The sequence below is a fragment of the Schistocerca piceifrons genome, chromosome 9, assembly GCF_021461385.2.
Source record: "Schistocerca piceifrons isolate TAMUIC-IGC-003096 chromosome 9, iqSchPice1.1, whole genome shotgun sequence".
NCBI classification, from domain to species: domain Eukaryota; kingdom Metazoa; phylum Arthropoda; class Insecta; order Orthoptera; family Acrididae; genus Schistocerca; species Schistocerca piceifrons.
In genome coordinates, this window is record NC_060146.1 from 24,617,784 (window position 1) to 24,637,000 (window position 19,217).

Here is a 19,217-nt window from a genome sequence, read left to right on the forward strand (position 1 = left end):
AAGAAAGGATATTGCGGAGACATGGCTTAGCCACAGCCTGGGGAATGTTTCCAGAATGAGATTTTTACTCTGCAGCGGAGTATGCGCTGATATGAAACTTATTGTCAGATTAAAACTGGTTGCTGGACCGAGATTCGAGTTCGAGTCTCGGTCGGCACACAGTTTTAATCTGCCAGGAAGTTTTAGAACAGATTATATTTTGGATACCACTGAACCAAAGATGTTGCCAAAGTAGCAGAATCGACGTAAGTAGGGGCACGCAGAGAGCAGCAGCAGTTGCCATTGCACTCTGTCATAGGTAGGATGTAAGTCTTAAAGCTAGTAGCTACCTGGGAGAATTTAATTGTTGGTCTACTGACGCAGAAAAATACAGTTTTTATAAAATAAAGTGATGAATGGCTATAAGATAATCAAGAATGGAAGTGATACTGATCGTTGACACTGTTGATCACTGTCCATGGCAATCAGATAAGAGCACTGATTTGATACTGTAACTCCAAGTAAAAGCAACTGGAATAAATTTGTAAGGTAATAAAATTTTGTATATTTAGTTGTAAGTACGCAGCAACGCCATGTGGATTTAGCTGAATTTTACAATCCTGACCCTTAAATGTAGGAACCAGGTATTTTCCATCAGGTTTAATGTATAGGTTGATTAGGTGTACCCAATTTGTAATATTTGGTGTATTTTGGAATCCTGATACAGAGAAGTTAAATTTTGTAATTTTTTTCCCAAACGATGTCAGAATTTTTTTCATGTAACAATACAATTGTTTTTAATTACGACACTAAGTGAGAATTATAGAACAGTTGAGAATTTCACTGATTATGAAGTTAATGTAAAATGCTTCATATCAGCTTTTGTGAAGCAGAAACTATTTTGAATACAGTTTTTAAGCTGAAGCGTTTGGTCTTAGGATTTCCCCTTATCAGTATCTCATCCTCTTCCATGTCACGTTTATTTGAACCCAATGACTATTTCTTTAAAGAACTCATTTTTCAGTCAGAGTCAGAGATATAATAATGTGCCAGAATGAGAAAAGTGTTAATGTTTGTAACAGCTTCAATGCATTGCACATCGCTGAGCCAATTTTAAGTATTTTTACCAAACATTTGCAAGGTTATTCATTTATCAACCAATCTACCGATATGAATTGTATGAAGGTATTTTACAGCTGGCATTGCACTTCACTGTGCAGAGATTAAATATTTTCTATGCCTACAGTGGGGAGGACAGAATACCAAGGATACATCTGTTGCGACTCGAGACCTAAGGAAAATATATTTCATTGTTTATTTGCACAGGGAATTTTGTCAGTTTTTTGTACAGGGCCATAGAACTCAGTGCTCACCAGACTGAGTGAATTTCAGAGATATTGATTTCATTATAGGCATCGCATACTGGTATTCCAGATTAAGTTGTTTACTTTTTTTGGATTACAGTAAAACTAGTTAAGCACACCATCTGCTCAACAACTCATCACACAGTAAATTTGTATGACACAAACATTACGCATTGCATGTTCATTGGCAACCAAAACCACAAATCCTTTTAAAAGAACGTTACAAGATTAAGCGGTGACTGGAAGGATGTCATATTAATATAAATAAGCATGCTGACAAGTCAAGACACGTCTGAGGAACTAGAGGACGATTATGATAACATTGAAGCTACAGATAAAGAAAAACGAAGCGACTGCATAATGGTAATGCAGTGGCAGGAGAGGGAAAAGAATGGGGAGTGGTTGGAAGATTTTTATTCGATAATAGAACGACAGAGGTGTTGGCTGGTTGTTTCTGCAGAATGGAAACACGTTCTTTGGACATCACAGAAAATGAAGATATACATGTATATCTAGGCTCAGCTAAGGAAAGGTACATAAATGATTGTGTCATAATGGAGGATAGGTACAAAAACTGTGTAAAGAAATGTTGGAGTAGACATAGGTTGGACTACAGCTTGGTGAAGGAAGACTTGCAAATAAGGTTCAAAAGAGTAAGAAGGGAAACCAAGAGACAAATTTGAACTAGAAATACAAAAGTAAGAAGACAAATATGCTGAGTGGGAATGCACAGTTTCGTCAAAATGGGATAGAAGGTCCAATGAAGAGAATGTGAACGAGAAATGGAAGAGGGTGGCCCAAAAGCTTAAGGTAGCTCCTGGAGAAGTTGGACAGCTGAGAGAGTGTGGAGAATAATGTTAAGAATGGGTAGCAATGACAGTGCTGGACGAGATGGAACAGAGAAGAAAATGGAAGATAATATTAACTGAAGAAGGGAAAAGAATGGACACAAATCTGAATAATGAATTAAGAAGAGAAACAGAACAGCCAAGGAAGACATGAATGAAAGTGAGATGTAAAGAAATGCTGCAACTAGAATAGGAAGGAAAATATGGAACAATGTATGGATTAGTTGCTGACATAGTCTCCGAAGCAAAGTAAAGCAGAACAAGTATGGATGTAGAAAGAAGAGATGGCAAATGGTATACAAACTGGATTAAGTGCTGGAAAGGTGACAACGATATGTAAAGTACCTATATGAGACTGATTGAAAACCAAACGATACTGAATTAGACGTGGAGATGAGAGTTGTAGAAGAGGACAATGAATGCTGAATCTAGGAAGGAGATGTAGAAAGGTCTTTGGGAGACATGAAGAATCATAAAGGAAGTAGAACTGATGGATTACCAGCAGAGTTAACTTAGCAATGTAGTAAGACATCTGAATAAGGTGAATGGCTAGTTGTCTTTCTCTTGGCGATAATGGTACTGACTGAGAAGAAACACATTGCCAAGAAATGTGGGGATTTTAGAATCATGATTTCTCATGCAGAAAAAGTTCTACTGAGATTGATAAATAGAAGACTTCGTGGGAGACTGGAAAAAATAGTTGCATAGGAGCAGCATGAATTTAGAAGAGGGAAAGGTACAACAGACGCTACTGAACTGTTGAGAATTATACATGCAAAATTCACTGAAGGTTGGAAAGAAGTTTATACTATTTTCATTGACTTCAAGAAATCCTTTACAGAGTATGGCGGTATAAATTAATGGACATTCTAAGGAAAAATGAAGTCAGCTGGAGGGATTAATAGCTGATTAAGAATTTATATATAACACAGAAAATATGAGTACACATTGGGATGAGGTAACAGAGGAAAGCATAGTTGGAAGGGGAGAGTGGCACAGCTGTTGTTCCTCCCCAATATTGTTTAACATATATATTTGGAGCATGTTATTCAGAAATGTTTGAAACGAAAAAAGATGACTGCAAGTTGGTGGTAGAAGGATAAATTGTATTCAGTCTGCGGATGATGTGGTGTTATTGGCAGAGATCGACAGAACTATGACTGGAATGTTATAAGAATTAAATAAGAACCATGAGGAATTCAGAATAAGAATTAATAAGAAAAATATAAAATGCATGATGATAATTGCCAGAACCTACTTTTCTGTTCATTTTACAGTAATATCCTTAGCAACAACAATGTTGGGACAGGAAGACGTTGGTGCTTTCAAATATCTGGAAGAAGGCATAATTACAGAAGACATAAGATGCAATAAGGATGGGGAAACATGTATAGCAGTTGCCAAGGAGACAGTTGATAAGAAGAAGAAGCTTTTAACTGAGGAAGGGACTAGCAAAGTGTTTTATGTGGAGATTGGCCTTATAGGGAGCTGAGACATGGACACTGAGGAATGAGGATGTAACAAGATTAGAAGCATTTGAAATGTTAATTTGAAGGAAGATGGAAGAGAAAAAATGGGTAGAAGAAAGTGAGAAATGAGGATGCGTTGAGAAGAGGGGGGTGGGGAGAGGAGAGAGAAATTTTGAAGTAATCAGAAAGAGAAAACACAAGTGTCTGGGACACCGGAGAACAAAATATTGTTTACTGATGGATACTGTGGAACAAATGGTGGATGGAAGAAGAAGAAGAGCTCACACAAGATATCGGAAAGTGCATAGTATAAGGATAGAAAATAATTATGAGAAAATGAAGAGGATAGCAAATGACATGACTACTGTCAGTAGGACAGAACACTGACGATGATGAATCTAGATCCTTTGCTATGCTATCTGTCAGACAGAAGAAAGCAGATACTAAACTCTGGTGGCTTCAGTATAGATTTTCTAAAGCATTCTGGGATGCTGAGTGACTTTTGTGTAGCTCTAAGCAAGAAATAACTGTTACACAATAACAAATCCTCTCTCTGATCATGATACACACTCAGTTAGTCTAAATAAGAGAATGTCTTACTGTTATAACTCAGTGGAAATTAGTTACAATAATTAATGACTACAGGACAAATGTTTTTTAGAATAGTTTACAAGAAATTTCCCATGATGAAATTTATGATGGAATAATTGTTAACATAAAATTTAATCCATTCCATTATGAAGTAGATACCTGAATATAGGAAATTACCCATGATGAAATTTGTGATAAAATAATAGTTAACATAAAATTTAATCTTGTTCCTGATAAAATAAATACCTGAAAACAGCTGTCCAAATAATCTAATCAGAAAGGATATGAAACAGCCATATAAAAAAGTATCTTGTGAAAGGAAACAGTAAATGTACTCATCTGTTGGCAAGAACAGTAGTTGTGCAAAAAGTGAACAAATTACTAAGAAAAATAATTAAAAAGTCAAAGGGATTAAAGTATCTTGTGAAAGGAAAAAGTAAATGTACTCATCTGTTGCCAAGAACAGTAGTTGTGCAAAAAATACTCAAACTTACTAAGAAAAGAAATTAAAAAGTCACAGAACATGTACATAATGCCAGAAATCAGTAACCGTGACAACAGACTGAATGCTACATGTAATGTAGTGAAATGAGAGATAGGACAATCAGCCATAGACAGGGTAACGTCACTCTTGAACCGAATGGAAGGGCTGTAATTGATGAGTCACAGGTAACAAATATCTTTAATAATCATGTCTTAAATATAGTTGAAAAAATAGAGAAAAAAGTTGAAGAGTAAAATCACAGCAGTTTGTTGAAAAATAAATCATCATATGAATGTACACCAGCTTCTCCTTCCAAGATTAATGAAATTATATAATGTCTTAAAAATTAAATCTCATCTGATCTTGATGGTGTTTCCAATACAGTACTGAAGATTTGTTCAACTATAATAAGTCTTGCCTTATCTGAAATCTATATGGATCAAAAACTCAAGGCATTTTTCGAGAGAGACTGAAATATGACATTGTTAAACCCTTCTTTAAGAAAGGTGACAGGAAAGATGTCGATACCTATCACCCTGTTTCGCTGCTGACAGCATTTCCCAAATTTTTTGAGAAGGCGATGTATTTTGTAATAGTGCCTCACCTGAGTAACAATAATATCTCCAACAAAGTTGATCGACTCGCAACACTATTTACATGTTCATTCAAATTTTTCAAATTCCACAAACATTAAATAAGACATTTGACTGTTAATCACAATATTCTCCTAGACAAACTAAAGTTTTATGGGACTGATGGTACAGCCAACAAGTGGATAATCTCATATCACACCAAACGAATGCAGAAACTGGTATTTCGTAATTTAAGCAATATTGTCAGGGGACATTATTCTGACAGGTGGGAAATCACATTTGGGGTTCCCCAAGGATCAGTCTTTGGTCCCCTGTTGTCCATCATATATGAAAATATTCTTCCATCTAATATACAAGCAAAATTAATTCCTTTTGCAGTTGACAATAGTATTATAATCAACCCAAACATACAGCAGCAGAAGAAATGGTAAACGATGTTCTTAAATGTAGCATTGACTGGTTTTCTGTGAATGGTCTATGCTTCAAGGACACAGTATATTCAGCTGTTCACGTCTAGGGGTAGAATATTAATGATGTGTAATACATGATGAGGAAATAATAAATAGCATGGAAAATTAAAAATACTTTGGTGTCCAATTGATGAGGATCTAAAATGGAAAACGGACTTTTTTAAACTCTTAAAACACCTTAGTCCAGCCACATTTTCATTTATATTGGCGTTTTCATATTATTCATTCAATAATTTCGTATGGAATAATGTTTTAGGTTCACTCATCTTTAACAGAACAAGTGATTATTGCTCAGAAATGTGCTGTAAGCATACTGAGTGGTGCTCACCCCTGATCATTTTGTTGCAAAATTTTTAAGGAGGTGGGCTTTCTGACTACTGCTATACATTGTATTTATATCCCCATGAATTTTTGTAAATAATCCAGTGCAGTTCAAAAGGAACAATGATGATATTATTGCAATACCAGAAGGAAAAAACATTCATTACTCCACATTAAGCTTGTCTTGAGTAAAAAAAACGGGTGGTCAATGCTGCGACTAAAGTTGTGATATAAAACATCTAATACACAGAAAAGTAAAATTAGAAAACGAACTTAAATAATTTCTTCTTGCAGCTTGTGCTGTTTCATAGAAGAATTTCAACTGTTTTAACATGCAAAAGGTGATGGTTAGAAATTACAATGTCATATCTGCATATTTAGTAAAAATAATGAAAAACAGAAAAACTATGCAAATGTCCAATATATAGCCATATTTACAAACTAATTTGCGATGTGAAAGTAAATGAATTCATCCATATTACTATGAGTTATCATGCCAATGATCCATGGAACATGAAATTAACTAATTAATACCTCTCCCAAGCTAAGTAACCATCCAGTAAACCAGAACTTATTGTACTTATATGTCCAAATGACACAACTGCTCATCGCAAATACTCCTTGTGTCCCACCACCACTGCTGAAGATATCGATCTATTTTATTATTAGTGTGCTGCAGAACATTTATCTCTTTGAACGACTACATAATTTCCAACAAAAAGTATTAACAACTCGATCTGCTTACCAAAGTAGTATCCATGTTACCTACTCTCTTCAATCATCCTGGTATTCTAGTCTGAAACTGGTGCCCAACAACATTTCTACCTAACACACTATGGCACAACAGCAGTTTAATGTCCTATTATGTAACATCCATTCGCTCTTAATTTGCATGCTATTCCCAAACTCCATCCATTCATTTATCTTTCATTAAACATTCTGACTACTGTCCAGAACAATTTGTGTGTCACCCAACACTACACACATATTCCTAAACCTATAGCTCAAATGGGAGTTTCAATGGGCCACCTCTGATATAACCTCATTTTCCCAACACACTTATTCAAAATTCAAGTCAAGCACGTCATCTACATCACTTACCTCAAGAGTATGACAGTAACAGGTGTCACCGACTGTATCTGTCTAAAATACTCTGCTTCCAAAGCCTTCATTGTACACATTAACCAGATTGCACTGACATACATTACTGCCACAGCTGTTAACATGGGTAGATGATTCCTTGGCAAACTTGCCCAGTGGTGTCTGGTTATTATCACTATAAGAGCTGACCATGTTCCCTTGCACAATACAAATGACCTGAAAGCAGCCCCCTCTGACACTATCCTCACCTCAACCAACCTTCTGAGATGAAAGTCCCCAATGCAATTGCAAGTGATCACATTCCTATCCTTTTATCGACAGCTTGCACTACATCCAAAAAACACACTGCATACCATTGACCCTTCATCAGTTTCACACAAGTTTACTCCAATACTAACACCAACTATACCCACAATGAAGGCTACAAAATTATTCTGTAATTAGCATATTCGAGAACTGACATAAGATACCCTTCACTGTCTATGTCCTCAAGACATGTCTCAAGCCACAAGTTGGACACACAAAAACATAGCAATCCCATGTGCTAACGATTCATTTAAACCACCATAGCAAACTGTTACTGCCACATGGGGTAATTGCATTATGTGAGGTGCCTTGCCACAGTTTGTGCAGTTCCCACCATCAGAGGTTCGAGCCCTCCCTCTGGCATAGGTGTGTGTGTTATTCTTAGTGTAAGTTAGTTTAAGGTAGATTAAGTAGAGTGTAAACCTAGGGACTGATGACCTCAGCAGTTTCATCCTATAGGAACTTACCACAAACTTACAAAAAATTTTCCAGACTGTTACTGCAACTATTAACAGGACATATCTTTATCTACACTTACCTGTTGGAGGTCCCAAACACTGGATCAGTACTCAACAGCATGCCACTCTGGTGTTCTCTAGGTGGTCTCCTTTATAGATGAGCTACTCTTCAATACATTTCTCACAGCAACCCAAAGTCAACCATTCGCTTTCCCTAGTATCAAACTTACATGGGTGTTCCACTATACATTGCTTTGCGGTTTTATGCCCAGATATTTAATAGAAATGACTGTGTCAGGCAGGACACAACTAACACTGCGTTCAAAATTTACAGGATTTTTTACCTACTTATCTGCATTAGCTTACATTTTTCTAAATTTAGAGCAAGCTGCAATACATCACAAATTAGAAATTCTCTCTAAGTCATCCTCTATCCTCCAACCATTATTCAACAACGATATTTTGCCGTAAAGTACAACATCATCAGCGAAAAGTCGCTGCTGCCCAACCTATTGGTCATTATTTATGCATACAAAGTACTTTGGAACAAATTTTCACATTTGGAGAAAAATTAATTTTCTAGAGTAATTTTTGAAAAGGCCTGCAGAACCTAAAAAATGAATGGCAACATATACAAATACATGAAACTTGTACATATTATAGACTTTTGTAGTCATTAATGGACAATTTGTTCATTATTTTCTTATTGTGCACAGAAGGGCAAGACTGTACAGCATTGGTCACTGTACAAAATAAGTTCTCTCCTTTGTTATCATCATTTTCTTGAGGCCTTATTCCCGCTGCAATGTGTTAATTACAGAGGGTGGTTAGATGCCCTTCCTGCCGCCAGGTTCTCTCCTGTGTTGTAATTCCAATTACTTCTAACCCATTGTCAATGCAAAATAATGATAAGGGGCTTCTTCTTGTATACTTGGTGGCGTAATCGTAATTAACCTAAGATGCCAGTTATGTTTCCTTGCACACAACATACTTGTAGCGACATCTTAATTTTACTCATAATTTTCTGATATTTTTGGTGGCAAACGTATTAAATGCATTTACGCGCACAGGCATGAATCCCATGTCAGTTGTCAGATTTGCTTAAACACACAATCGTTCCATCGTTAACTGGAAGATGGAAATATACACAGCTCATAATGACATAAGAGACATGGGAAAGGACGTCTCACAAGTCCATCATACCTGAAATATGGTGAATCTGATTGTATTGATTACAGTACATATCAGAGCAATTGTTCTAGTGAAAACATCGTAGACTACCTACCAGAGTATAGGTTACTAAATGCATGTAAGAAGCCATATTTTAATTAATAATGAAGTAATTAAAAGATTCACACTATATCATTAAGTATCTGAGATACCATAAGAAAGATTTTTAAGAGATATTGTAACCTACATGTTCAAAACTAATGTGAATATACTAGTAAGCTGTTTTTACATCTTCACATCCTATGCAGAAATTACACATTTTCGTATTTAAATGTGATTCATGTTGAAATCTTACTTTAAATCTGTAAGGGACAAAAAAGGACTTGAAACATAAACTGAATGGAATGGATAATGTCTTACAAAAAGGTAGCAGAATTAACTGAATTAAATCAGGCTATAACGAGGACTGCTGCCAGTCTGGAAATAGCAACAACAGCGTTTCTGAAAATAAGAAATTTGCTAATGTTGAGTGCCAAATTCAGTCTAATGAGCTCTTTTCTGAAGACATTAGTCAAGAATGTTGCCTTTTATGGAAGTGAAACGTGGAAGAAAAATAGCTGAGACAAGAATAGAATACAATTGTAAGGAGGAAGTCCATTTTTTACCACCTTCCATGGGCAACAGGTAAGGTGACAGTCCTTTTTACCACCTTTCATGGACTTCTCCTCGGCGAGACGATTCGAATAATATGTCACACGGTATACTTTTGGCGTAACATACTTAATTTGCATGTTACATGATAATGAGAGCATATTTTGCTGCTTGGAATACGATGCCAAATAATCCCCTGCTCCATTTGCATGTACATACATTTTGGTAGCAATGCAGACATGGAACCCAGACAAGGTGATGAGCTGTGATGCAACTTTTTCTTTAAAAGCCTTTTTTCAGAGACTGTGTCTCAGGATAGGGATGGGTCATAAATATAACGGCCGTGAGGGACGCAGCAAGGGTCTTGACAGAGCTGCTTAGCTTGTTTTGCCACAGAGAGTCCACAATGAGTTTACTGCCTGAGGTGTCCCAAGGGAAAGGAAACTGCGCAGTTCAGAGTAATTGGATAGGCAGCAATTTTGCATGCAGAGAACGGAATACGTAATTTAAATGGCTTGTCGCACTCACGTGAACAGTACATGATCTCTGCACATACAAATGAATCTCATAGAACGCTCTCTAATTGGCGGAACAGTCTAAAACCTTCGAGTGGAGGGAGATCGCCCTGTTTTCGACATTTATTTATGGAGGTGGAGTTACCAGATATGACAATTGAGAGTTTTTTTTTTAATTTAATCGTATGGCTAGGTCCTCCCGTCGGATGGGCCGTTCGCTGGGTGCTGGTCTTTGAATATGACGCCACTTTGGCGACCTGCAGTTGATGAGGTTGATAGGATGGTGATGAGGACAGCATAACTCCCAGTCCCTGGGTGGAGAAAATTCCCCGACTCAGATGGTAATCGAACCCCGGCCCAGAGGATTGACAATCCATCACGCTGACCATTCAGCTACCAGGGGCGAACAGCACAGCTGACAGCAATGTTTTGAGAGTGACAGAAGTAATTCCTGTACATAGCAGTTTGATCGGCAGACTCAAACTTTGGAGCGTGGCAATGCTGTCCAGAGCCAGCGGAGAGGTAGCTCAATAGATCCAATTTGTAGACGGGAAAGTACTCTCTCTCTCCAGAATGTTGTGTTGATACATAGAGTGCTTTATTCTGTGGTCACTTTGATCACAATCGACTCTAAATAGATCAGCATTAAGTAAGCTGAGAGTCTCGAAATTTCTCCAAGTGGAGAGAGATAGAAGAGTCATGTCAGTTAGTACGTTCTTCTGGGGCAAGGGCGTCACTGTGCACATCGCCCCACCAACCAGGGCGAGTGTACGCGTCCATTATAGACAAACTGAACAACTCGGTAAGAATATGTGACTAACAAAAAAAAAAAAAAAAAGGCTCAAATGGCTCTGAGGAGTATGGGACTTAACATCTGAGGTTATCAGTCCCCTAGAACTTAGAACTAGTTAAACCTAACTAACCTAAGGACATCACACACATCCATGCCCGAGGCAGGATTCGAACCTGCGACCATAGCAGTCGCGCGGTTCCTGACTGAAGCGCCTAGAACCGCTCGGCCACAACAGTATGTGACTGACACTTCAGTCAAGAATATGCAGTTGACAGGCAGTACGGAGTACATATAGTTATCTGGCATCCCACACGTTCAATGGCACACTGTGCGGCAAAGGTAAATTATGCCTTGCAATTGCACAGAATGCAGATTACAAATGATGTTGTCACAAGGGTGCCACTTCATCCAGTTCAGTGTTTAGTCTGGAGTACTATATTAAGCCCTCCTCCGTGTTGCGTTCAGTCAAACAAGAAAGTAATGCTGAATGTCAGTTAGACATGGTTGTCTAGCTATGTTAACTAATGTTCTTTAAGCATAATATATTTCAGAATACATTTCTGCAGAGTTTTCCCCTTTTCTTACTTGTTTACTTTATCTAGAACTATCTGACGCTTGTATCAACACTGATATGTCCTTTTTTAAAATTTATTTACCAGTAAACGTTTTCTATGCTGTATCATTTTCTAAACAACATGATAATAAAAACAATATAACAATACATGGCAATGGATTGTTTTCCTGGAAATAGGCTTCCTACTCTCATTATATTAAAGAACTTGATAGATAAACTCTTTCAGGAATCCACATATTACCGTTCTTCTGATGTCTACCTAATTCCACAATTCGTGCTCCCCACCTGGCAGAGCCCAAACACAAACACTTCTAGACACACTTGTTGCTGTTGTTGCTATTTTTGGGTGGCTAGCGGTGGGGAGAAGACTGTAAGAATCGCCGGTACAGTACAGAAGATTTTGAAATGTGGTGCTACAGAAAAATTCTGAAGATTAGGTGGGCAGATTCGATTAAAGAGGAGACATGGAATCGACTAGGGAAGAAAAGTCATTTGTGAATCTGTTAAAGAAAGAAAGGTTTACGAGGGGCAAGTGCGTAAAAATTGTAGTGAGATGCCGTAACTTGCTTCCTGTAAGCAGTTTCAAACAGGCATGGGTTGCACTAGTCACACAGTGATGGGTAGGCTTACGCAGGATACAACGACTTGGAGGGCTCTATGAAACCTTTATTCGGAACAGAGATCACCACAAAACTGTCTTGTAAACTCAGCTCAGTTACATTTCTGTAAACAGTGATCACAACCAATAAAAGTGATATTGTTTAATATTTTCCTCTACTTGGCCTATTTTGCGTTTGAATCTGTTTCTCAGCCAAAAATAATGTTATTCAAACTGACTTGTCAGTCGTGACTGATGTTTGTAGACGCTGCTAACACGAAATAAAAACGAATGTGAGTGGTAGTTACTGCCAATCTCTCAAAGGAACTAGGTATGTGTGCCTGCAGATACTTTTTTTTCAATATTTCAGACTGATAATGTGTCAGGCATGTTGGGTTGTGATGAAAGGTGAACGTGTCCACGTTTGCTGAGAGATAGAGAAACATTTCAGAGTTGCTTGTCCTGATATGCAGTGGGGTACATAGGATGAAATGTAGTCTACTACATCAGACAGTCACCTGATGTGGAGCTGTACGCAAAACTTAATTTACAAAACTCCTGTGGAGACAGAGGAACATCTACTGGCACAAATTCTGGCCTCTGCACTAGAATCTGAAGAGACACTGGGTGGGATGGAGAGTGTGTACAAGAACATGCTCCAGAGATAGAATGTCTGTAACATCGTTTGTGGTCGCAACATCAGTCTGTAGTTGTAATGGATTAGTACTGTTCTGTACGTACAGATGCTGGATTCCTTTTTGTTCTGGAACGTGATGTTTAAGTGTTAATACAAATAAAAGTGTTTAAATGATAAATGGATATTATGTATATGTTTCCTTTCAAACTGTTGCCTAATAATCGTAGTGCGCCAGGCCCAATTCAATTCTTCAAGATGAACTGGATGAGTTAAATATGTGAGTTGAAACCATCGTAGAACGGAAACGGTATGTTTCCAGACATGGGTTCCTATTCAAAGTATTGTGTACACACTCCCCTCTACAAGTCATAGAAGGCTGTAACGGGAATTTACGAACACCGTGTATACGCAAGTGAAACGAGCAGTATTTCCTTACACTAGTTACGTGATATTCTTTAACTTAGCAATTCCATAAAAAGTGTGCTTGAGAATATTCAACACTGGATAACGCTGCTGATCGAAATGTGAATGTCTTCCTTAATGTGCAGATGGTCATTACTGAATTGCAGCTAAACTTCTTTGCGTAAATAATGAGAAATGTCCAACAATGCCATGCCTTCCACGAAATGCCAAGGTATGTGAGAGGTTATGAACCAAGGAAACAAACTTAATTCAGTACTGTATCACAAACTGAACTAAGTCAGTAACTTACAGTCACCCTTTCTTCCCCAGCCGCTGATCAAGGCACGTTTTCCCACGAAGGTTTCATTGACCTCACTGAAGGATGGTAACGTCACCAGCGCAATATAACCTACAGGAAAAAATGTTGAATTATTTATACCGACTGTATTTTATGTTTGCATTCTCCAAATCTCGAAAGCAGTATCATCTAACAAAGGACATAGATTGAAATAACTTACCTTTGCTTTCCTCATGTTAGCTTGAAAAGAAGTCATAACCAACAATACTATGAGGTGGTAATACAGACGGTTACCAGAATAATAGTGGCGGGCGCTTGAAAATGTGTGTGTGCGCGTGTGTGTATGTGTGTGTGTGTGTGTGTGTGTTGTTCTAGGCATAAGTTAGTTTACGTTAGTTTAAATAGTGTGTAAGTCTAGGGACCGATGACCTCAGCGGTTTGGCCCCTTAGGAATTCACACACCTTTCACAATACCTATGTACCGTTCCTTGTCAGATCACAGTTTCACCTGACATGCGGTTATGTGTTCCTTTTCTCTTCCCTTTCATCGTCTTAGTGGTAAAGGAAGATGAATTAAGTCGAAAAGAACGGTCTATTGACACTTACGCAACACGTCGTTCTAGAGAAACACAATTAGCTCTTTACTCACACGAAGTGTTGAACGCTATCGACAAGGAATTTAAAATTGATGCCGTATTTCTAGATATCTAGACGGCTTTTGACACAATACTTCACAAGCGGTTTGTAATGAAATCGCGTGCTTATGAAATATCGTCTCAGTTATGGGACTGCATTCACGATTTCTTGTCAGAGGGGTTACAGTTCTTAGTAATTAATGGAAAGTCATCGATAAAACCGAAGGCGATTTCTGGCATTCTCCAAGGTAGTCAAGCGACTGTGTAAGATTATTTGCAGATGATATTGTCGTTCATCGTCTAGCAAATTCATCAAAATATCAAAACAAATTACAAAACGACTTAGAGAAGATATCTGTTCTTTGGTTGTTGTGGTCTTCAGTCCAGAGACTGGTTTGATGCAGCTGTCCATGCTACTCTATCCTGTGCAAGCTTCTTCATCTCCTAGTACCTACTGCAACCTACTTCCTGAATCTGCTTAGTGTATCATTTCTTGGTCTCCCTTTACGATTTTTACCCTCCACGCTGCTTTCCAATACTAAATTGGTATTCCCTTGATGCCTCAGAACATGTCCTACCAACCGATCCCTTCTTCTAGTCAAGTTGTGCCACAAACTCCTCTTCTCCCCAATTATATTCAGTATCTCCTCATTACTTATGTGATCTACCCATCTAATCTTCAGCATTCTTCTGTAGCACCACATTTCGAAAGCTTCTATTCTCTTCTTGTCTAAACTATTTATCGGCCATGTTTCACTTCCATACATGGCTACATTTCATACAAATACTTTCACAAAAGACTGCCTAATGCGTAAATCTACAGTCGATGTTACCAAATTTCTCTTCTTCAGAAACGCTTTCCCTGCCATTGCCAGTCTACATTTTACATCCTATCTAATTCGACCATCATCAGTTTATTTTGCTCCCCAAATAGCAAATCTCATCTACTACATTAAGTGTCTCATTTCCTAATCTAATTCCTTCAGCAGCACCTGATTTAAATCAACTACATTCCATTATCTTCGTTTTGCTTTTGTTGATGTTCATCTTGTATTCTCCTTTCAAGACACTATCTATTCAGTCAACTGCTCTTCCAAGTCCTTTGCTATCTCTGACAGAATTACAACGTCATCGGTGAACCTAAAAGTTTTTATTTGTTCTCTATGGATTTTAATTCCTACTCCACATTTTTCTTCCTTTACTGCTTGCTCAATATACAGATAATAACATCAATACAATACATATACAATATACAATAACATCGGGGCTAGGCTACAACCCAGTCTCACACCCTTCTCAACCACAGCTTCCTTTTCATTCCCATCGACTCTTATTACTGCCATCTGGTTTCTGTACAAATTGTAAATAGTTTTAGCTTCCTGTATTTTACCCCTGCCACCTTCAGAATTTGAAAGAGAGTATTCTAGTCGACATTGTCAAAAGCTTTCTCTAAGTCTACAAATGCTAGAAAGGTTTCCCTTTCCTTAATCTGGCTTTAAGATAAGTCTTAGGGTCAGTATTGCCTCGTATGTTCCAACATTTCTATGTAATCCAAATTGATCTTCCCTGAGGTCGGCTCCTACCAGTTTTTCCATTTCGTCAGTAAAGAGTTCGTGTTAGATTTTGCATCTGTGACTTATTAATTTGATAGTTTAGTGATTTTCACAACTGTCAACATCCGTTTTCATTGGGATTGGAATTATTATATTCTTCTTGAATTCTCAGGGTATTTCGCCTGTCTCATACAGGTTGCTCACCAGATGGTAGAGTTTTGTCAGGGCTCGCTCTCCGAAGGCAATCAGTAGTTCTAATGGAATGTTGTCTACTCTTGGGACCCCGTTTCGATTTAAGTCTTTCACTGTTCTGTCAAACTCTTCAGTCTGTATCACATACCACATTTCATCTTCATCTACATCCTCTTGCATTTCAATAATATTGCCCTCAAGTACATTGCCCTTATATAGACCCTCTATATTCTCTTTCCACCATTCTGCCTTCCCTTCTTTGCTTAGAACTAGTTTTCCAACTGAGCTCTTGACATTCATACAACTGGTTCCCTTTACTCCAAAGGTCTCTTTAATTTTCCTGTAGGCAGTATCCAGCTTGCCCCTAGTGATACCTGCTTCTATATCCTTATATTTGTCCTCTAGCCGTTCCTGCTTAGCCATTTTGCACTTCCTTGTCGATCTCACTTTTGAGACGTTTGTATTCCTTTTTGCCTGTTTTATTTACTACATTTTTATATTGTCTCCTTTCATCAATTGAATTCAATATCTCTTGTGTTACCCAAGGATTTCTACTAGCCCTGGTCTTTTTACGTACTTGATCCTCTGCTGCCTTCACTATTTCGTCTCTCAAAGCTATTCATTCTTCTTCTACTGCATTTCTTTTCCCCATTCTTCTCAATCGTTCCCTGATGCTCTCTCTCAAAACCTCTGGTTCCTTCAGTTTATCCAGGTCCCATCTCCTTAAATACCCACCTTTTTGCAGATTCTTCAGTTTTAATCTACAGTTCAGAACCAATACATTGAGGCCAGAGTCCACATCTGCCCCTGGAAATGTTTTACAATTTAAAACCTGGATCCTAAAACTCTGTCGTACCATTATATATCTGAATCCTTCCAGTGTCTCCCGGTTTCTACCACATATACAACCTTCTTCTCAAACCAAGTGTTAGCTGTGATTATGTTATGCTCTGAGCAAAATTTTACCAGGTGTCTTCCTCTTTTATTTCAGTCCCCCATGGCTATTAAATTTTCGTCTCCCTTCACTATCTGAATAATTTCTTTTATCTCATCATACATTTCATCAATAATGTGTTCACTAGGCTGTTTGTAGTAGCCTATCTGTGCTCCTATTTTTTATTCAGTATTAAACCTATTCCTGCATTACCCCTGATTGATTTTGTATTTATCTCCCTGTATTCATCTGACCAGAAGTATTGTTCCTTGTGCCGCTGAACTTCACTAATTCCCACTATATCCAACTTGAATCTATCCATTCCCCTACCTACCTGCCCTATTACGAGGATCTAACATTCCACGCTTTGATCTGTAGAACACCAGTTTTCTTTCTCCTGATAACGACGTCCTCCTGAGTAGTCCCCACCCGGAGATCCAAAGGTGGACTATTTTACCTCCAGAATATTTTACCCAAGAGGATGCCATCATCATTTAACCATACAGTACAGCTGCATGCCCTTGGGAAAAATTACGGCTGTAATTTCCTCTTGCTTTCGGCCATTCGCAGTACTAGCTAAGCAACGCCGCTTTGGTTAATATTACAAGGCCAGACCAGTCAATCATCCAGACTGTTGCCCCTGCAACTACTTAAAAGACTGCTGCCCCTCTTCAGGAACCAGAAGCTTGTCTGGCCTCTCAACAGATACCCTCCATTGTGTTTGCACCTCCAGTATGGCTATCTGTACCGCTGACGCAAGCAAGTCTCCCCACCAACGGCAAGATCCGTGGTTCATGGGGGAAATATATCTGTGTGGTGGTAAAATTTGCAATTGACGCTAAATAATAAAAAGTTTGAGGTCATCCACACGGGTGCTAAAAGGAATCCATTAGACGTCGGTTACACGATAAATCAAATAACTCTTAAGGCTGTAAATTCAACTAAATACCTAGGAACTACAATTATGAACAACTTAATTTGGAAAGAAGAAATAGAAAATGGTGTGAGGAAGACTGCGTTTTATAGGTAGAGTAACAGATGTAGTAAAGAGACTGCCTACACTACGCCTGTCCGTCCTCTTTTTCTGCGTGCTGTGGGAGTCTTACCAAATAGGATTGATGCAGTACATCGAGAAAGTTCAGATAAGGGAAATAGGTTTTGTACTATCGAGAAATAGTGGAGAGAGAGTCACGGAAATGATATAGGATTTGGGGAAGACATCATTAAAATAAAGGCGTTTTTTTGTGGCAGCAGGGCATTTTCACGAGATTTCAATCACCAAGTTTCTCCTCAAAATGCGAAAATATTTTGTTGCTGCCGACCTACATTGGGAGAAACGATTATCAAAATAAAATAAAGAGAATCAGAGCTCTCACTGAAAGATGTAGGTGTTCGTGTTTTCTGCGCGCTGTTCGAGAGTGGAAGGTAGTGTGAAGGTAGTTCGACGAACCTTCTGCCAAGCGTTACGTGTAATTTGCAGAGCAGCGATATAGACGTAGATGTATGCCAGCTCATGATATAAGATTCTAAAGCATTTTTTTTTTTTTTTTGCATATATGGATGATGTGAGCCCAGACGAGTTCTATGAACGCTAAGAGGAAACGAGTGCAGGAAACAGAAAGCAGCTGCTGATACAGAGACGGTATATTCTGTTGAGGGACTTTTTGAATGACTCACATAGAGTAATAAAACGCTGTGAGCTCATACGTCAAAGTGACAACGTGTTTTTTTAGATATGAAGTCAATGAACTCCCGAGAGTCTGCTACGAATATTGTTGCCAGGGAGGAAACTGAATTTAAAAGTAATTTAACTGTTTGGTTGTCTGAAAACCCACTAACGTTCGAAATTGACCATAAAGAGAACAGAATTTGCGAAAAGATAAGAAGCATGGCATCTTTGTGAGCTAGTTAGAATGTTATTGCCTAAAAAGAGGAAACTCGTAGGTTAAGCTGATGTTTTATTGGAAATGAAACAAGAAAATTATTCCTATTAATTACAAACAAAAGTTGTATAACGTAAATTTAGTCACTTAATTACTATAAAATTATTCCATCTCAATATTTTAATGCTGATTTAATGTGAATCTTGAGCCACAGTGTAAAGCAAACTGAAACTTCTTTTTCATTTCCGATAACAGTATTTATTGCTCATTGCACGTGTCTGATAAATAAATGTCTATGTCAATAGCCACGTAAGGTAGCCACATGTGAGTTGCTAACAAATACACAATGTAAATAGTGGAACCGAGGGTAGAACGGAGTACTGGGGCGGAACCAATAT